Source organism: Cupressus sempervirens, chromosome 3, assembly GCF_028749045.1.
Source record: "Cupressus sempervirens isolate cs-2001-9-10 chromosome 3, ASM2874904v1, whole genome shotgun sequence".
NCBI classification, from domain to species: Eukaryota; Viridiplantae; Streptophyta; class Pinopsida; order Cupressales; family Cupressaceae; genus Cupressus; species Cupressus sempervirens.
Window position 1 is genome coordinate 422,650,081 of NC_143120.1, and position 23,032 is coordinate 422,673,112.

A 23,032-nucleotide genomic window follows, 5' to 3' on the forward strand; every position below is an offset into this window, starting at 1 on the left:
TTAGTCTATACAAGCACTCAAGGCATGGGTGGATCAAATATCTCTAACTTATCTTTTTAGTGTGTTGTTCCCCCCCATAAATTTTAGTTACTAGATTATCACTTATTACATAACTTGCATTAGGTTACCCTGGTACTGACCACTTTGGGTCCCGGACCCCTATTGCAAGCCACTCCCAAGTCACATACCTAGACAACCTCTCCTAAGCACATAAAAACATAGTTGTGTCCCATACCACAACACCCATAAAGATCAAACTTGGTTCCTTAACAAGCAACTTGATAACAAGATGGATCAAACTAAATCCAAATATACATAAATGCTCACAAAACAAATCTCATAAGTATAAACTCCAATTTGAATCACAAGAATCATCATAACATCTAGCCACATAATAGTATCCAAGAAATCTCACAAAACCTCTGGTGTACATCCTAGACTGGTCGACATCTAAACAACACCAAAATCCAAAAAGAAATATAGACAGTACATAGAAAACATCATAGTCTCACAATTGGATTTGATTGATAATATATTGTTGAATTAATGTAAGGCTTCAATTTTCGTTTTTTTTTTTTTTTAAATTTTTATTATTTTTTTAAAATTAATTAATTTTTTTTTTAAAAAAAAATTATTATTGTTATTATTATTTTATTTTATTTTTTATTTTATTTTATTTTTCTCAACGAACTTCATAACAATATTATTTTAATATATACATATTTTAATAACATTTACGATATTAAACTGATAGGAAAAATAAATTGAACCCTTTGAATTTTCAATCCTAAGATTTTCATTTCCAAAAACAAACCCCTTCCAAATTTAAATTTCTTAATTCCATTTTAATTCAAAACCCAAATTTCAATTTAATACTAAATTTCTTTCAGAAGTAAAACAAGGTTTTCTAAATAGTTTTTCAATCCCGATTCCTAGAAGAAATCAAATCGCAAAAGATTCAGAAGAAAGGTAGCAAGATTCATTCAATAAAATTTGAGAAAGCAATTTCCAACAAGCACAAAGAAGACAAAGATCCGAAAGTGTTTCTAGAATGGTTCACAAACCCTACCTTGATCTGATGCTAACAATCTGGTGAAACCCTTGCTAATCCGAACCCTTCCAAGCTTCCAAAGATTTCTTTGCTCCCCTTTCCAAAAGTGTGTTCCCTAAAAACCTGTGTGTGCAATAATGACCCAAAAACCCTCTAATATAGAATCTAATTACCTTTTAGGGCTTCTGTCCCCACAACTCTAAAATAATAATAACTTTATTTAATTAATTCATTCATGCACAATTAATTTTCCTTTTAATTAAAATTATTATTTTATTATTCCTTTCATGCACGTTAAGTGAATTGTTAAATTACTTTATTTAACTTTCCACTTTACTTTAATAAATTTATAACTTTTTAAATCTCATGTGCACATTATTAAAATATCTTTATTCAAGTTCACATTTTTATCTTTTAATTAATTTTATTTTTAACTCATGCATAATTCATGCGAACTATAATCTTTATGATAATTAAATATCTTTTCACTTTTAATTTCATTTTTAGAAACTTAATTGATAAAATATTTATTAACTTAAATAACAATAATATTTAGCATTTATTTTAAAATGCACTCTAAATATATTATTATTAAATTAAATAAATATAATCACGTTCTAAATTTAAACTTTAACTTTTATCTCCAATATTTAATTCTCTCTTATTTAATTAATTCATTCATGCACAATTAATTTTCTTTTTAATTAAGATATTCTTTTATTAATCCTTCATGCACTTTAAGTGAATTGTTAAATTACTTTATTTAACTTTCCACTTTGACTTTGCTTTTAAAGTTAATTTATAATTTTAATCTCATGCGTACTTTATTAAAATACTTTTATTCAAGTTCACATGTTTTTATCTTTTAAATTAATCTCTTATATTTAAAACTCATTCATGCAAACTTAAATCTTTTCCATAAATTAATATCTTTTTTCCTTTTTAATATATTTTTGAACGTTTTAATTTGATAAATATTTATTAACTTAAATAAAAATAATATTTAGCATTTATTTAAAAATGAACTCTAAATATATTATTATTAAATTAATAAATATTATTACGTTCTAAATTTAATCTTAAAACTTTTATCTTCAATTTAATTCTTTATATTTAATTAATTTCTCAATTAATTAAATATAATTAAATATTCATAATATCATAATAATTTTCCATTAAATTAAATTATTAATTTAATCTATTAATTAGACTTAATTAATAGAAAATACATCAAACACTCACAAAACAACATACACACAAAAATACTCACGGGTTTTAAAAAGGGTAGACAGTCTGTTACGAGTCCTCCTTGCAGGACAAGTATTATAGGCTTATGGCTAGGATTGGACCTGATCATTATCTTCCCATTCTCACCATTTGAGTATTTGTAATAGGGCACGCTCATCCTGGCAATTCAGGGAAGTCGATGCCCGGTACCTGCATCCTGCATAAAAGACGAGCATGTACATGTATATAATATATCTAAACTAAACAGACAATGGCGAGGAGTGGTTCATCGTGTAGATCCCGACTAGCAGGTGACTACAACTCCCTCCCTTAACCACATCAAACACATTAGACAAAAAGATAAAATAAACACACACACCATACACATGCAAGTATGGGGTAAGTATAATAATCACAAATCTAAGATCAAATGCGTACATATAATAATGCATCTCTATCAATACAACATAATCATCATTAAAGACATCATGTTAACATTTTTATGAAAGAAACCACATTTACTAACTAGGATCATCAAAATACCATTAACAACACATGAATGAAATCAACTAAGCAATAATAACCGATGCATTTGTAATCAAAGTCATGAAATAATATCATAATAATGTAAATCTAGTATCTCTAAAACTAATCAATGCATAAAATTAGCTTAAAAGAATTTGACAATGATAATAGAATGCGAACTAGGGGCAGGCACTACACAACATCCCCTCCCCCTAAGGAGGACCCTTTCTATATTGATTTAGTAGAGACCGATGACCCGATCAGTTTGATTAAAAAGTTGCTGAAGAAAATTAGCAGAGAAATTATATGTTTGGCAACCATAAAGCCTACTACTCAAGAAATAAAAGATAGGGGATCTGAATTGTTGCACACCTTTGAAACCTTAAAGTAAGTATTGATGAAATTTTTAATTATAACGAGAGTTCAATAATGGTTTTTATGTTATGCTCTTTTATGACATTAATTAAAATATAGATGCATTGTCTTTACAGATTTTTTTGCATGTTTTCGAGCCCCATTCCCATGATGAGGGTGTTGTAGGTGGTTCAGGTAGATCACATGTTCCATTCCCCACTTGTGTTTTCCACTGAATATATATAGGAATGATCATAATCATTGACAATACATGCTCGAATAGTCATTTTCTTAATGCTCTAACAATCTTGTCCATGCTAGTCCATGCATTCTATATTTATGCATGCTCTAAAAAATTTATTCTGCAGCTTGATCATAATCATTGACAATACATGCTCGAACAGTCCTTTTTTTAATGCTCTAACAATCTTGTCCATGCTAGTCCACACATTCTATATTTATGCATGCTCTAAAAATTTTCTTCTTTGGCTTCAAATTAATTGAATCCTATGATGATGTTGCCTCCATCCAAGACAACCACAAATCTCTTTTTGATTATTGAGTCGACAACACGCAGCTTACAGGCATCGACTGTTGCACCATCTATTGGTACACAAATCCCTCTTTTTCTATCTTATGATAGCAACAGACATTTTTTTTTTGCAACTTTATAACATCAATTATCATTTTTTCTTTTATACTTCATGACAAAGACTTATGAAACTTTTTGCAATAGGAGCTGCAACATCATTTCCTAGATGTTCTTATGTTCCTAGTATAGGAATGGTGAAGGATGTCGTATTGATCGTCAGCGATGATGAAGGCATTCCATTAAAAGTAGCCAAAGTTCTAGGTACTTTAAAGTTATTATTATTCTATAGTGATATAATAGTAATTTAGTTTTTGATCACTCTTCATTGACTAATGATCCCATGACTTTTTTGTAGGGAATGATGTTTTTTGGAGAAAATTTGGTGATGAGTGTTTGCAAATATTCGGGCCCACCTTGTGTACTTGGTGGAACATCATATCCTAACTGAAACCCCAAACCACTATTTTAATTTCATATCATTGCTAGAATAGTTTTCCTTTTCATCCATTTCTTGAACTATATTAAAGGTAGCTTCACTTCATTTATGAGTCTAACATGTTTTTTTTTTTACTTAAAAGATGGAATAACCAAGATAAACCATTGAAGGATGATCTTATAGAGAGCATGACCCAACTCTTTGGACCTCGTGCATTCGAGAGAAACAAGATTCTCCTTGAAAAAGTTGGTTTATGTTTGAATTATATTAGGGACTAGTACAAAAAAATTATGGGATAACCCCAGGCACGTGCATCTGCCCTATGTTCCTGATTCTGAGTGGCAAGCTCTAATTTTGGATGGAAAGTATAAAGTTGACAAGAAATATAATATTACACTAGTGGAGAGTACATCAAGGTATGTGATATTATTGAGAATCTAATTATGTACTAATTAACCTCTATATTTATACTATCTAACATATTTCAAACTTTTCATAGATTGCCTCACACATCAAAGGCAACAAAGGAAAGACTAAAAAAGCACGAGACACACAAGCTCGGCTCTGGTGGTTTTTCAAAACTTCAAGCAAGAGTTGTAAGTATTAGTAAATGAAAAATTGTATCAAATTTTTAATATAATATGATGGGAAATGCTAGGATAGACTAGCTTTTCTATGCTCCTAATCCTCAACTTGGATCTCACTGTTCCTCCACACCAATATATGATGCAGAGTGACACACTTTAGAAGCACCAACAAACTCCTAGCACCTTGGAACAACTAAGCAATTCAAGTTATCACCCCAATCCTCTATTCTCCACATGAACATTCAAGGCTTGATTCACCTTCAAACAAGGAATTAATCTGCTATTACAACTGCTCCTTTAATTCATGGACCCAAGTCATCATATAAGGCTGCATACTAGTTACTTCTCCCTTGTACCATTCAAGGCCTCATACACCCAACCTTGACACCAAGTGTTTTCGACAACTCCAACCCTCTAACATAAATGGAAATCAAAACAAACATCAACACAACTCAAAAAAAATCAGGTCTAAGGCAAACTTGTTGTTACCAGTCATAGAATAGATTATAGCACTTGACCTTTATTCTACACACCCAACCAAGAGTGGATCCTCTAGGACTCCCAAACACAAAAGATAGTTTAGAACAACTCCAACATGACCAAAATAAGGTGTAACAAGGGTTGGAAACCCTGCTAACTATTTACCATTTCATTTTGATATTTTAACTACCCTCCATTGGTTGATGAAACAATGCAAGTAAAATTCACCATACCATGCAAAAATGCAGGGCTCAGAGTTCCAGAGATTCCTCATAGAAGAATATAAGAGAATTGGCTTCCAACAAGGCTATAGAGGCATGTTTGAATGGCTACGAGCTGAAATTAGTGTGGAAGGTTCTAATAATGATGCATCTGAGCCAGAGGTAAATAAGCTAAATGAAATTTATTTCAAATTTAATACTTTACCAATTAGTCTATCTGATGTTAAGTTCCAATATAAAGTGAGTATATCTATTTTAAGAAAGCAATGATAACAATGCATAGGATGTTGGAATGTAGCCTGACAATCCTTCTACACAATTTGTGGATGCTGAAGGTTCACATGATGTGCATCCTAGTGGTGAAGGTATACATTTGCTATTAAATTTTTTATATGTTATTGCAATTGGTGTTTGGATTAACATAACATTTTGTATAGCAGTTGTAGAGGATTGAGGGGTCGATGTTCATGAGCGTGTTGATGTTGAGTCTAGACAAAATGATGTGGTCAAATCAGGTAAAGAGCGCCACAATTATGTTATTTAAAATAATTAAATACTTGTAACAATTATAATAAATTATTTTTAATTTAACTCTTTTATTTGTTATTGTAGAGGACCCCCGTTTGCAATAGCATAGGAATTTGAGATCATCAAGAAAGGAGAATAGAACAACTGATGAGGGGGGAATTGATGATGACATTGATGCTCCTCTTAGAGCTTACATAGAAAAAAGAAATAGAAAGAAAAAAGAAAAGAAATGATTGTTATCTACATACCTTAATTGATAATGACTGAATTTTATGTCTCAATGAATTTAATTATGTGCTAATGAATGTTCATGAATTATGTGTTAATGCAGAATATTGATGAATGTTGCATGTTAACGAATGTAATGTATTAATGAATGTTATCATGTGATATTGATTGAATGTTACATTTTATTAATGGTTGAAAGAATGAATGAATGTTAGATGTTAACGAGGAATGTAGAGTGATGTTAGGAGGAGGGGGGTGGGACCAAATGAGCTTCCACCTTCATGTGGTTGGCCCTATTTAGTAGAGAATATTAAACTATTCTCAAAACAAAGTGAAGCTCAATAAGATACTAAATATTTCTCTATTTGGTCCTATATTTAGACCTATAACACTGTGTCTTGCTAAGGCCCCTTTCAAGTGGTAAGACACGAGCATCTTTTACAGTGGAGAATGTAACAAGGAGCACCAAATTAAGACCTGCACATGTCGGATATAATGCATTCAAATAGGCTACTATGCTTGTAACCCTATTTTCTAGTAAGAGCTTCACTTTAGAAGAAAATAATGGATCTCCTAAGATTGACTTGCACAACCAACCCCTTAGCTCTACTTTCATGTGGCAAAGATTTTAGGGTTTCCTCCCTCAACTTGTTGATCAAGCATCAATTAAGTCCATGTGATAGTTTAGAGTCTACACAATGGCTTATGTCTAGCTTAATAGATTGACTCAATCTATTGCATACCTAACTCTGACTTTCCTTCACAAGTGGGAGCAAGACAGTGTAGTCTAATGCAATCTAATCTAATACATCTCCCAAAGAACACTTTTTTGTTTGGAGGTTTTCTTAAAAATTTGTGCCCTATATTACATCTGATATATCTTTTGCAATGAGCCAGTTTTAATCTTAAAGATAATGGTGATTATTTGTTATGTTTTACATCAAGTAAGTAAATCCCCCTCTTCATTAGTGCTCAATTCTGATAGAATGACTTTGGCTATCTCAGTTTCTGTAACTGATGCTTTGTTGATTTGAGATTTTTGCAACTATGTCTGGGGTTATTTCTCTTTCATTTTTATTCAATGTTTCTTCTTGAGGCTATTAAGATATGGTTCTAATTGTAAAGTAATATTAAGAACTGTTGAATTCATAATGTGTCAAATTTTGGCTAGAATAGTTATAATTTTGTGAAAGTTGCTTTGAAAATAAGTTCGGTGTAGAACTAAATACTTTTTTTCACAAGACACAGAAGTTGTGAAAGACTAGTTTAATAGATAGTGGGAAACAAAGACAAATTATCACGACAGAGGAATGGTTAAGGAATGATGGATTGTTGGATTCTTCAATATATAAGTGTCTCCTCCATTAGTGTGCAATTCACTTGTTTTCTTTTAGAAACTTAAGATAGCCATAATAGTGGATTTTGTAGTTAGTTTTACCTAGAGGAGGAATACTCATGTCAAATGAGGCACAATAGCTTGGCATTTAAGTGTGTGTGATACTGATTTTTTGTTGTTTCAATCTTTCTCAAATTGATTCCTGGCTCCATTAAAATTTAATATTGACAACACTTAAATAAAGAATTTGTCAAATGATAGGTAGAGCCTATGGTTACTGTTTTGTGAAAGCAACTTTTAAATAGACATTTCCTTGAATTTAGTTCAACCTAACTTTCATAAAATCAAAATCAATTTGGACATACAACCTTCTCGTCTACCATTTCACTAACTAACCAAACTGAAACAAAGCTATTTATTGGTATTCTTTTCTGTAAGATTAGAAACTCTTTTTTTAAGGTACACTAATTAAAAAACTTGTTCAATGATAGCTAAAAAAGGGGTTCATGAGATTCTGAAACCTTCTTTTAAAAAAATTTTTAGCTGAGAAGCTTAAACTGTTGAACTTCAACATATCAATATTGAATTATTACAAATGAATAATTAGTTTAAATACAACACAAATGAATTCATGACATTCTATGTACCATCACCAATATTTGTTTGGATTCATAACCTGTATGCCCATTATTTGCCTCAGTTTGTGGGTGCATAAAAGTGACATCTCCAGTCATAGATCTAATCCCTAAACATGTAAAACTAAACTTCACATATCCAATCTCTAATCTCTAAAATTTTAAAATTTAATAAAATTCATATTTTGACTTGTTTATTATTTGACAGATTGTTCCTAGAATCATGATTGTAACTTAGTTTCATCACAATGATCCTTATGAACTTACATGTGCATTCACTAACAAGTAACTCTAGATGAAACTTTAAGTTTATTTATCACATTTCAACATTCTCACCAAAATTTGAACTACATTATCTCATGATTGTTGCAGAGTACCACTGCTCACATGTGAAATAGGCATCTAGATTACTAAACCCTTCTTAAAATTAGTTTCATTGAATTAATATATGTTATGCTATCACTGTGTGTGTAATTTGAGCATGAGAATAATGTCATATCTATCTACATGTTTTCCCTAACAAACTTCTAAAATATAATTTCTATAAGTTTTTAAAATTAGAGTAGATGAATTATTCTATAGGAAAAGGTGTTGCATTTAGGCATTTATTGATAGGTTTGGACATGAACAATTTTCTATTTCTAGTAGATTACAATGATGATAGTATTGGATTTTTTTCCATGTTTAATTTTTCTCGCATGATTCTTGAACTTTTAGGTTGTTGCTTCACAAGATTGGCCTAAACTTATAGAGGATGTAGGTTTGTTCTATGTATGCTCAAGCACATCAAAAAGAATTGACTCAAGAGATAGAAAGATCATGTGAGAGGCACTATATCTGGGGGATGATGAAGTATGTGTTGTCTTGCTTATCCATCCCTTGAATGTTTTGACACAGCCTAAACATTTATTCTATATATAAATTGATTATAACATCTCAATATGTAATAACAAATAATATAAATATTTCCAAACTTCTAAGGTGTATAAAATGTTAAATTGGTATGAAATTATTGTTTAGAGTAGGTTACTATGTGTTAGTCTTTTTTGTTGTTTAAAATACTTCTATTGTATTGAATAAATGATGTGTGGGAGGAAGAGTAGAGGGAAGACAAATATGAGTCTTTTAACCATATGAATTACGATTATAGAAGACATTACAGTCTCCTTTCTTCTTTAGCATAGTAATAAAAAGTAAAACAACATGTAATATGGGGTGGTTGCTAGGGGATTTTAATTTCCTTCTTGAACCAACCAACCAAAAAAAGTTGCTTATAGGAAGGTACAATTATTTAAAGCAGTTTAATACATTTTATTACTTCAAAACTTGTAAATGCTCTAGAGACTTGTTAGATGCACTACATGAAAACAACATAGCCATAGAGTAAGCTTTTCATACCAATTGTATATAGAAGCTATAGAATTTTACAATTTTTATAGTTTAATTTCCCTTTCTAAGTATGATAAAAATATCGTTAGTATTCTAATTTAAAAAAATCCAAAATAATATAGTTATTTGTTTTCAGTCCAGGATTTTCTAAGACAACTAATTATTTTATCTAACTACCTTTCAGCTTGCATAATCAACTACAAGATTATTATTTTATCATAACTCTAATTTCTTACGATACCATCCTTATCTATTTGGAAACATTGTAGGTAAAAATCACTTCCTTGGCTTCGGTTTTTAATGAATATACTGTAAAGAGCCAATTTGAGACAAGCATGTACCTTTAGGTGAGTAATTTGTAGTGATCTACTGATATCCTAGAGATCATTACTGGTCTAATATAGGTTTTTCACTTGGGCATGTTTAGTAGAAATGAGGATTTTCTATTGCTCATAAAACCTAGTAAGCATATGATAGTATTTTCTATGATATTTATATTGAGTTGAAATTGTGTCCTTACTATTTGTGAAGTGCTAAAATGTTTTTCAACAAACATGATTGGTTTCACCTTGAAAGCTTTAGTTTCCCCCAATAGGTTGGCTATCTGACACTTGAGGCATTTGTTCAATTCTTGGACGAGTTTCAGGAGGAGAAACTTGGGGATTCAGTCCTAGAAAAAAAGGAACATGAGATTGGATGGCTTGAAGCTGGGAAGCCTTTCTATCCAACAATGTTTGATCCTGTACTTTAGATTTTTAGTCATGACCAACCACTTAGTTGTCTAGGAAGACCCAGGTATGTAATTGCATTGCATTAGATATGGTTTACATTTTTGTTGAGGTTCTACTACTACAAAAATGTTGTGCAGTCTATAACTTCTAATTGTATGGTGTTTTAACATAATTTTTTGTTTTAATTTGATTTAGTTAGATTAAAAAATGTCTACATAGTTACTGCTAGAAGCTCTTTCAATTTTCACCTGATGGAATGTAGAAATCTCATGTCTTGAAACGTTTAATAGAATATGTATATGAATTTTGCTCACTTTCTTTTATTGCAGGTCAATTATTCAACTAATTTTTTGGGATCGACATTTGAACTTCCATTTTCAGAGGTTAGAAAGTTAGGCTTAGAAACTCAAGTTATGCTAAACCATGCTTGGACATCAATTTCTGGTTCAAATAATAGTAAATCTACATAGGAATCTCAATCTAAGAGAAGCTCTAAGGTATCCTTTTGGTCAATAAATAAGTTTTGTTCTTGAATTGTGTTCATCATTGAGGTTGTATTGAGATTTGAAATGATCTATTGTTTTAAGTTCTTTCTATCAAGCTTTTGATTTTTCCCTCCAATTCATGCCTTTTTGGATTTTTTCTCATAGCTAATAATTGAAAATCAATTTGTCACCATTGCATGACTGGCTTCTACCTCTCAGTTATGACTTATTGTCATGCAGTACATGCTTCTATGATGAAATGCTACAAGTGAATTCATGTTTTCCATGGTTTTATATATACCATTTTCCAAGTTATTTTTTTTTGAGAAGTATCAAAATGAAATAGATTAGTTTCATAGATATGCTCTTTGATATTTGGTTATTGCTCATTATGACTATATATTGTATCAGTGTTTCAACACCTGAGTGATAAGATATAGTTTCTACATTGGTGTTCCAAATGTGCACTGTCAAACTACATTGGCTATTGAATTTCTTTATTATTATTTTTTCTTGTACAATAACTTGTTTATTGTTGTTGCATATTACAACTAGGCAATTTGTACATCTAGTGTCATTGTCTATACAAACTACAAACAATGGATGTGGATGGTGACATTGAAGAAAATCTATTTGACAGAGAATTGAATGATGACCAAGCAATTGTATGTGCAGAGAATTTGACCCGATAGACACCATATCAAGCTGAAAATAGTTTGATAGTTGACTTCAACCAAACACCAGACCTATTGATAACACACTTGCCTAGATTATTTTCTGATGACAGATTAATCCTAGAAGTCAAGAGAAAATCCAAGCACAAATATGCTACAGATGCTAGAATAAAATTCATCCATGAAAAGCCAAAAAAGAAATGTCCTGAATGAAGGGAAGATGTGTCAGTCAATGCCCAAAGCTATCAAAAAAGAAGGCAATGATGGGAGTCCCATTTTGTATGATTAATAATAAGAAAAGATGCATGTCTAAGGAAAAGGAGTATAACCAATGTGATGCACCTGGAGGTAGACATGAAACTTTTAGCTTGAGAAGTTATTTCCTTAGAGAGCTGACATATCTCTTGACCTGTCTTCATTTATAGAGTCGTTTCTTAAGATGATCCCATGCTCTTGGGAGGTTTGTGCACCATTTCCTCTTAGGATCAATGACGGTTGGATTAGTTTGAGTCACCGCTCACATTACTACAACAATATATGCCCTCCCCCAACATCATTCATCTCTTCTTTTAACTAGTGGTGTTGAACACCTCTGCTGAAAGGCCTTGATGGAGTACCCTCATCTTGGTTATGTTTTTTTCCCTATAGGTCAAGTGCCTAGAGGTCCTTTTTCTCATCTATCAAGGTAGTCCCTTGCTCTCCTTTGTCTAGAGAGAGTAAATTTTTTTAAATGATGTTAACTTCCTTAGAGATGTTTAGGGGGCTAGAGGAATGTCTGGGTTTTAGTTTCAATGAATTTTCTATAAGATGTCTCTAATATGGATAGGGTTGTTGCCACTCAACAATTAGGGATGGTGCACACAATTGAATTGGAAGGCCACATTGAAAGATAAATTAATTTTAAAGATATGGTCAAAATACTGAGTAGATGTCATACAGGAAACGCAGGGCGAGAGTGGCGACGGAGCTAGGACAATCAATTTTTGGATGATCAAATTGTTGAATCTTTAAAATCTAGTTCCAAGGCATATTCTCCCATGAATCTAGTTTACAAAACAATTTGAGTCACTCAATTTTTATATCGTATGAAATTTTTTTGCCAACAATACCGATTATCTATCCTAAATCTGCACTAGTAAAATTCACATTTCCTAATAGTTCATTGGCACATTTTTTCAACCAATTATTATTTTCTTTGAAACCCAGTTGTAGTGGAAATTAAAAATTGGATCTACTATCCCCAATTTGAATCACCCCAATCCATGATTAAATGAGAAATGTGTACTTAATGTTGTGACTGTTAGTCTAGGCAGGAATTTGAAAACAACAGTGGCACGAAAACTATTCCTTAGCATATTTGAAATAAATTTTTAATATATTTTAAAAACCTATTTCTAGAAGAGATAGATATCTAGATGTGCTTTTCTATGGAATTTCAATCTGTAAAAGAAGGATTAAAATGAATATTTTTCTACAAAGCATTGTCGAATAGTCAAAGGCAAGTGTTACTCATCAACATCTTTGATTAATTATGAAAGTTGTGTTTTTGATGATATTTTTTAAAGTAGCCTTAGCAATGTCCAAAATTCATTAATTTCAATATATGTTGCCCAGTAGACTTCAGTTATTGTAGTTTTTATAACCTTGTGAGTAAAGGAAAAAATAATTGGTTCTGGTTTTTAGGATTATAACAAGTCCAAGCAGGTCTACATTCCTCATTAATAAACTAATAGTTTATGTTACCTCTATTTATGCTAAAAAAAAAAGGCTTCTAGGCACATCAATGTTACCTACACTACATAGTATACTGATTGTTCCTACTTCAAAATATTTTATTATGATCTTTGAAGAAATTTAACAAGCTTAGATTATTTTTGTCAGTCAAGAAACACAACCCACTGAAATTCTTTCCACCAAAGCTTAAAACATTCTAATTTCTTCAAGCATATCCACTAAATAAAAATTTCATTTTTCACAAGCCCAACTTAGCTATTTTTATTCTTTAGTTGTACTAATTTTTTAATCCCAAGCTCTTCAAACTCCAATGCAATTCTTTTAGGCCCATATCCACTAAATAAAAATTTCATTTTCCACAAGCTGAACTTAAGCTATTTTTATTCTTCAGTTGTTGAGTACATGAAAGGATACTTGATTTAAAGATTGCTACTCCACAAATTATTAGCTGATAGGCGATCCAAGGGATTCTCCATCAAAAATTATGTTGTTTAGATCGAAAAAATAAAGCGGTGGTTCAATTGTCTCGTCCAAGTCAAAATCCAATTTTTGCAATGAACAAAATATAATTTTTGATGCAGAAAAATGTGTGATATAGAATTAGTGGTGAAAGTGTAAATGTGGGCACCAATAGCTTCTGTGGCCGCTTGCTCTAGTTTGGCTTGGCTAGAAATTCACAAGGCATTTTATTCAGCAATATTGTGCTCTATTCCTAAGCTCCCAACATGGTGCAACAGCAAAAAAACTAAGGTAGGATGTTGAATCTAGAAATTATTGTGGTTTTTATTCACACAGAGATTATATCAAATGCATATCACTGTTACCTCTGAGAACAATACAAGCCCATCTCTATAACTATGTTCACAGTCAACCAATGAACAAAGGATTTCCAGTCCCTTCTTTACTCATATGTGCATATTTCCCAACAGAGGATAAATGACACCTCACTGTAGGTGCACATGCTCACATTCTCTGTGTGGCTCACCCAAGGGATTGAAGCTATTTCTACTTTCCTTTTCTTTTTTTATTGGGATATGTCTGTTGGTGTCCTGAGTTAACAAATCATACATGAAAGAGAGAGTGACTTCTAGCCAGATTTCTTCCTCCTTATTTTTTAAATATAATTGTCTTGGTGCATACTATTTTCCTTATTTGTAGGTTGATTGAGTGAAAAGATAGGTTTCACATATAAGAAGCAACAATTGAATTGATAGCTTGATCCAATTTATCCTTATGAGGTGACAAAAGCCTTGTTAGGAGAAGCCCAGACTAAAGGAATTAGGTGATGATCATTTGCAGTAGGAGATAATCCAAATTAATTGGGTAGTAAATGACTTGAATATTGGAGTTCTCTATCCCCCTCGACTTCTCTTTTTTCACTACATATCAGCCTATGTGTGGAATTTATTTATTGTAGGGTATTATGGTGAATTAAATGTAACTAAAATTAGATAAATAGCTATGTTTTATGGCATTAAATTTGACCACCCCATTTTAGCATGAGATTAGCACACCTTCCTAGAGTGGCCAAGGGCATTGACTCCTTGCCCTTTTAAAGAGATAGAACTTCTGACACCACTTCCAAGATACTAAGTCCAAGTTATCTCTCTTGGACTCTCTGGTTAGACCCATTATTCTTTTTGATGTGGTGGTTTTGGGATTGTCTCTTCTTGATTCTAATTGGGTCTTGATCAAATAGGTGTAGACCCATTTCCTCCATTGAATTGTCCATTGCCACTACTACACTCCAAATAGTATTATTTTTGCCAAGTTCAAGGCTCACCCTTTCTAGCTTAGCACAATTTTTGACTTGGTTTGGTTCATTCACCATCTAAGAGACTTTGTAGACTCGGTTGAGAGCTAACACAAATACTCATACCTTGGTTACCATTCCTCTATGGACATTGCTAGCTTTTTGGGGATGACTAAGGCTCATTCCTAGTATACCTAGGCCACTATTTTACTAAGTTCGATCAGGATTGACATCAATCATCTTTTGCCATACCAGTTCTAATTGGATGTTCCCACCTATCTCCCTTCTCAGTAGGAATTGAATGGACACATCAGACTCGACATTTATAGGTAGTACATCTTGAGGACTTGGATGATCCCTCCTAGTGGGTTACACCCTAAGATGACCTTCTACTCACAACACTTTCTGGAGAACTGTGATGGCATTATTGTCCATCTGCCTTACCTGAGTCGATGTTGGAGCCATGCCCTCTACATTGCCTTGGAGTCTTTTAGAGTTGGATCACTTCAACTTTTTTCCAAACTGAGCACCGCCTGATTAGAGGGGAATGAGTGTGCCGCCTTTGTACCATATCCAAGATAGAGACCCACTTTATCTTCAGGTGCCCCATCTACTATGAGATTAGAGGTAGGTTTCATTGCCTATTCAGAGATTGCAGATCCCTCTCAACATCATCCACACCTATCTTGTACTTTGACCATATTAAATTTCCAGATTTTTTGTAGAGATTGTTCCTAGTCTTTGAAGCAAGTCTTCCAACATTTCTTTCAACAAAGTCTATACTTTCCTCATATATTTTTAAAATTTTGATGAAGGAGCTTCTCATAACATAGGAGCATCATTTCATAACAAGAGGTGTGATAAGTATTCCACGTGTTGTTCCCAATCAAAGAGGAATATCCCTAACCAAGCTTATTATGATCTATCTAGAAAAAATACAATGTCAAGTCTCACAATTCTTGCATGACACCCCGTAAACCCCATCAACTAGATTTCAAGGTTATGCCAAGTTGTAGTGGTTAGGAATGTCTCATCTTCTAGCTCAATGAACTTCGTGCCTAACAATAACTTGAATAGCTCAATGCTCTCTTGGAGTTATTTGGAGTTTGGTAGATTCATGTGTAGTGAGCTCTCCAAAGAAAAGACTTCCATATGCTAGGCCACATAATATCTTCTCAAGACTACTGCTCACCTAGGCACCATATTTGTTTAGGCATCACTGTGTGAATGCTTTCAATCATGAATTAATATCATTGTCTCAAGTTGGTTTATACATTATTGTGGTAATCCCCATGGGCCAAGTGGAAATAATGACATTGATAAGGATTTTGTTTCTCAGTTGGTTCATGTAAACCTCTAAGATTGATGCAATAGGTCTCAATTCATTCATCTATTAGGGAGGTGGCTCAAATATCACTAGGACGGTCTATGGACTGAGTTTTGTGCTTTCCACACCAATACTAGGATTTAGATCCATGTCTTTCTTCTTCATTTTATTTTTGTTTTGATGTGTGGTGGGTGGCATGAAATGATGATGCACCTAAGGGTAGTATGCAAGATGATGTGATAGGAATTGCAAAGTGCAAGATGAGTTCTAAGACCTTTGAAAGATGAGATAACATATAATCTATGATGCAAAGTATTTATTGAGATCTAAAGACTTCTGAAAAATGCAAAGGAATGAACATGTGGTAATATAAAGGATGATGATGGAGAATTCTATCCCAAGGGATAAAACTGTGATGAGATGAGTGAAAAGTCATGTGTGAGGAAGAAGAAGGATCTAATTGTAAAAGCTCTAAGTTGTGAGTTGGATAAGACTACAAATAACTCCACTTTTTGTCTTATGTTATCAATCTTGCACTCTAACTCTTCTTGTAATGTGTTTTTAGTGCCTTCTTTCTCAATTAAATATAGCTTAGCAATCCTTGCCTATATGGAAAAATAATTGTATTGACAACTGATTGATAGAGGTGGTCAGTATGGGCAGGTATTGACAATTGAATATAATTAAGGAATTTTTTTTTTTTGTTTTCCTTTGTATCTGTCACAATTGTAATGTCCACCTCAAGAATTGTAATGGGGTTGTTGTAGCAGTGACGCCATCTGCCATCACAATTGGCTGGGTGTCTGTCGCAATTGTGATGTCCACCACAAGAATTGTGATGGGGTTGTTGTAGCTACAACGACAACTACCATCACAATTTTTTGGGTTACCGTTGCAATTGCAACATCGACCACAAGAATTGTGACCGTTGATGTCACAATATAATGGTCAACTATCATCACAATTTTTGAGATTTTTGTCACAATTGTGACTTCAGCCACAAGACTTTTGATGGTGTTGATGTCATAATTAAGTGGTTACATAGCGACAGATAGGTGTTGTAATTGCGATGGTATAGGATAGACGTTGTAATTTGTGACTAAAAAACAATGACATCTATTACTATCACAGTGGCGACACATTTTTGTCATAATTATGACACATAGCTATTGCAAATCGATGCCAAATGTATTAGTGTCTTTTCTATTATCCTTGGCTACTGAAGAAGGAATGACTTCTTTCCCTTTGCCTATGACTTCTTTATCAACCAAATCCTTCATAGATTGATGCTTGATTATGCCTACCCTAGGAGATTGTTTCTCGATTACTACTAGAGTGGAACTCAGTAAAGATACAATATTATTCACTTCACTACTCAGTTGAATTTGGTTAAAATTGGTAGGCTGCAACTCAAGTGTTTTCTTAATTAGCTTAGAGCTTGAAGGATTGGTAGGGAGAGATGCCACGACGCCTATTACAATTTTCATGGGATGAGACTCTTCAATGGTATGAACCTTTAGTAGATATCTCTGTTCTTCTATATCAAAAAAAAAAATCCACATGTTGGATGTGAATTGCACAACATCCTCAATTTTATTAGACAAAATTTGAAATGATTTATATCTAGGAGTCTTTCTTCTTTCATGCTTAAACATTGCCTCCTTTACTTCCTTCTTAGATAGATATGGCATAAGTTTCTTCAGAGTTTGTTTTCTAAAGTCTTTCCTTTTTTTGACTATATTGGCCAAATGGTGAGAAATGATCTTCAGTAGGGCTTAGGAGCTTGCCCTTTTAGTTTAGTTGGGTCATACTTCCATTTAGCCATTTTCTCTACTAATTCATCTTTGATCTATTTCTTCTCCTCCTTGCTTATGGTTTCATATTTGAGGTATCTAAAATCAACCATGCCACTTCTTTCCCTTACTAATTTCAACCTTTTTTCAAAATTTGGTGGGGGATTGTTCGGTGAGATGATTGGAGTGTTATCTTCATCTTCTTCTTCATCATCATCATCATGCATCCTTAATTCCTTTTTGGTTTCTTGGGCTTAGTGGCAATAATCATAGGGCTAGAAGAATTTTTTGATTTTCTAGATGGTTCCTTTTCCTTCTTCTTAGGAGGTTCCTTGGCCTCTTCTTCTTCCTCTTCTACATCATCACCTTTTACCTTAGTAAGAATGAGAGGGGAATCAAATTTGAAAAATTTCTTCTCAAGGTTTTCTATCCTTCTCTTTCCTCTCATCACTATTTGAGCACTCTGAACCTAAAACTTGAATTTCTCATTTTGGCTTCTTCATAAGTTCATAAATAGATAGCCTTAGGATCCATTGGTTCATTGATAAGGGATTGAATGATGTCTCTAGTTTCATCAATCTTAACTTCATAACCCAATGGCTTCACCCATGCAATCCTAGGTTTGACTACTTGAATATGAACTTTGTCACAATCCACTAGGAAAAAAATGTCTTGCTCATAAACATCAACTAATTTCTTAGTGATCCTAAACCTATTTTTCATCCTCTCCTTGAAGTTCTCAAAATATGCATATGATATGTTGATTTGGACTTTCTTTTTTGCTTCTTTGGAACTAATGTGAGATTTTCTTTTGGTTCATAGTTCTAATGATTTCATTGGATGCTTACTTAGAGGTGGCTATGTCACCTAATTCATTGAATTAGGTGTCAAAAACTTCACCATTTTGACTTGAGCTCTTTAGATATTTCCTCACCCATTGTAGTTTCATTTGAGTCCTGAGCTTATCAATTTTTCTTTTCTTTTCATCTTCAACTATAGATTAGTTCATATAGTTCTTTTCTAGATAACCATGTTCTTTGCAGACATAATATCTTTTGGTAGGATTACTTTTTCTAAAGTCATTCCTCATACAATAAGCTCAGTGCATCCATATTCTCCACATAGATACCAAGTGTTGTAATCCTAATTGATAAATGCTTCTAGTATTGGACCAGTGTTTGATTGTTTTGTTCTACATTCTGAGGATTTATTACATTGCTTGTTGCATGTAAAGCACTTTCCTTCAAACCTTGGTTTGTCTTTACATTCACTTTATATATGACATGACTTATTGCAATTGTAGCAATTTCCATTGAATTTGAATTTCCATTACTCCAACATTTTTTTGATGAGTGTCCTATCTTTCCACAATAATTTCATGTACGTCTTTTATTATTTTGAGACCCTGGTTCTGATGATTCTCCTTATTCAGTGTAATCTAGTCCTATTTTCCCTTTGAGTCTTGTTTGAGATATTTCAGCCAACTAATTCATGCTTTCTTGTGATCTCGTCATTCTTTCATTGGTTTCTTTTTCTTCTTTAAGATCACTCTTGAGTCCACTATTTTTAGTCCCTAAATTGACAACTTCTTGATTTGCACTATTTTGTGATTTATCATATCTGCCTGATGTAGTGAAAGCTAGTGGATTTCATTATTCAATTCTTCTAGTTTTGTGTTAAGTAATATTTTTTCTTCTTCTACCCTCTCTTTATCATTTTCAATGTAGTAATTATGTTCCATAGCTTCACATATCCTAACTGAATGAATCTTAGGTATTTTCTTTTCAATTTTATGATTACTTCTTGTAGAATGAGGTTCCTTCCAAGTAGATTTTATATAGTTGCATTAGCTTCTTTTAGACTTCTTTCTCTAAAAATATATTAAATTCTTTCTTCTATGTATATATTGGCATTCATTTGTACTACTAACTCTTTTCTTCTTTTTAGGGAATGTAAGAGTTGATTCTTCAATTTCTTGATTTGTTCCATGGCTCGATGTAGATCTAGTTTTTCATTCTCACTACATTTCACTAGCTTGTACACTTCCATTTCTTATGATCTTTTCTCTTAAGATGTTAAACTTTTGATAAGAGAACCTTTCTTTGATACCAATTGTTGGAAATTTAATGATGACTAAGTGACTAAGATAGGATGGCGGGGGGGGGGGGGGGGTGGGTGAATCAGGAACCAATTAAAACTTAATCTAATCTACTTGTGCATGGAAAATAAAGCAATAAAAGTAACAACACCATAACACTTTGACACAATAATTGTTAGTTCCCATAAACCCTCCAACTACAAGGTAAAACTTGGATGGGGATGACACCCACAATGCCTCACAACTATAGTAATAAAGTTGGCCTATTGAGGCTTACAATTGATCAGTTTTGGTAATCTACTTGGTTAAGATTATGAAGAAATGTTAGGTTCACCTTTTGAATGGATTTATATAATATAATAAAGTATTTAATCGGTTAAGAGATTTTGTAAGGACTATTAGGTCCACTTGGTTAGAGGATTTTACTAATGCATTTGTGAGGATGAATAAGTGGATTGATCTTTGTTGTGCAACTTGGTTTTTTGAATAAGATCCTTTGATATAATTCGATCACCTCACTATTATAGAAGTGTCTCTTCCTTTCTAGTTACTCTACTCTATCATATTCCCTTCTCTACAATGTTCTTTTATAAAAGTATATTCACCATGATGGTGAAACAAACTAACTTATATTTGTTTCCATCCAAAATAATTACATTAGCAAGTCGGCTACTAAGATATCATAATAGTTTTAAACAATAATTTAAAAAGCCAACTCAATGTTGATACTTGGGATTAATTATCCACTCAAGTGATATGATGATACTTAGGAAACATAGTGGAACTTGGTAGCTATGGCATGCACTTAACACTACACACTTGGTTCACATTGATTACTAAGTGAGTGAAGATGAATCAGTCAACACTGGTAGCTTGATAGACACTGCTCAAAGCCAAACACTTAGTTGATGCTACAACTCGGTAGATACTACCAAATTGGTTGAAATTTCTCATTACTAGATTAGTTAACATTGTTAACATGGTTTAAACAATTATTCTTGATAATAGCATTAACCATAAAAAATCACATAAGTATTTTGGCACTAATTGACAATATGTCTTTCCATAGGGTCAATAGGTCCATTTTGATTGACTGCTATTGTGAAATTCCTTTCAATGTGTCCAAAGTTTTTACACTTGTAACACACAACATTTATCTTTTATCCACTTCTACCTTCTCCAATATTGGATCTACTTGAGGATCTCCTTCTTTGATTACCTACAGGGTTAGTTTCCCTAAACATTCTATTATTCCCATTATTACTATCAAACCTAGGTTTCTTATAATCTACTTCTTTATGTCAAAAACCATGAAAATTATAATAATAAAAATTAGTACTAGGTTTAAAAGACTTACCTATTCAATCTCTCTTCATATGACTAATGTTATGGCATTTAAAACATCTACCTCTGAATTCATGTCTTACTTGTTTGGGTGGTTCAACTTGCTCTGTTTATTTGGGTTCATTACATTTCTCAAATTGATTTACTTGCTAAACTTATTTAGGTACTTATATAGACTTTTTTAATTCAATCCTATTTTTATTATTCTCCTTAGCTTTAGGGGTTTCAATAAATAAATCTAGTTCTTTTCTAGCTTTAGTTTACTTTGCATTTTTTTGTTCCATAAGATATCCAAGACCCATCTTATCATAAGAAGATTTTTGATGAAATAACTATTCATCAATTTTCTCACTATTACAATATAACTTCTCTACCTTTTATTTAGCCTAAGTAAATTCTCCTTTCACAATAGTGTTGTATTTCTCTATTTTTGCATGCTCTATTATGATAGAATGTAGTTCTAATGTCACTTTTGTCAAATGCAACCTTAGAACTTCACTCTCAGACTTTAGATTTGGTTCATATTTGCTATTATATTTCCTTAAACTCAATTCAAAACAAACAATTTTTAACTCATGTTTTAAAATCTCCTTTTCTTTCTTAAGCTTTTCCACCTCATCAATGTCACTAGTCTTCTCTCTAGGATCTTTTCTAGATTTGAGATGATCCATCTTATCTTTCAATTTCGCAATGTAATCTTTAGCATCTTCATATTTTTCCTTTAGGTTTTCTCTATCTTCTCTAAGATGATAGATTTTGTCAAGGGCTTCTTCTAGGTTCCTCTTTAATTATTCCATATTCATCAGGATCTTACTCAAGTTATTAAGCCTCTTTTAAGTAACTATACTTTGATACTAGTTGTTAGAGAATGATAACACCGAGAGGGGGGGTTGAATTAGTATTCTAAAAATAATTTCCCACAACTGGATATTATTGATTACTTTACAATATGCATCTAAAAGTAAAACCATTATGCTAAATAGTCAATAAATCCATACACAACTTGAGAAATCATAACACCAAATTATTTTAACTAGGGAAACCATGGTCAAGGGAAATCCTCGGTGCGAATGGTACCAACAAAATGATCCATTGATAAAAAAATCCCGTTAAGGATATTAACCTGTTAGGAGTGAATGAAGTACATATAGTATCTTAGTCCTTGTTAGAGGACTAGACCCTAATAAAATCCTCAAACTCATTAGGAGTTGGTAACACAATTATAAATGTATGCAAGGAGAGTGCACTTCCCTAACATGTAATTATACAATATAGTGCCTTTATACAAAATGAGATAGATACATTAACCTCTTATTATTGACTATTGTACTTTTCATATCTTTGATCTTACATTAGAATTCACATCATAAATTATTCATATAATTTCACACATCACATACATAGCTTACGTTCACACCACAATCTTCACAAGTAATGATTTCTTACTTATACTTTTCCTTTTTACAAAACTTTGTTTAGTTATCTTTGAAGCTTTCACACGTTT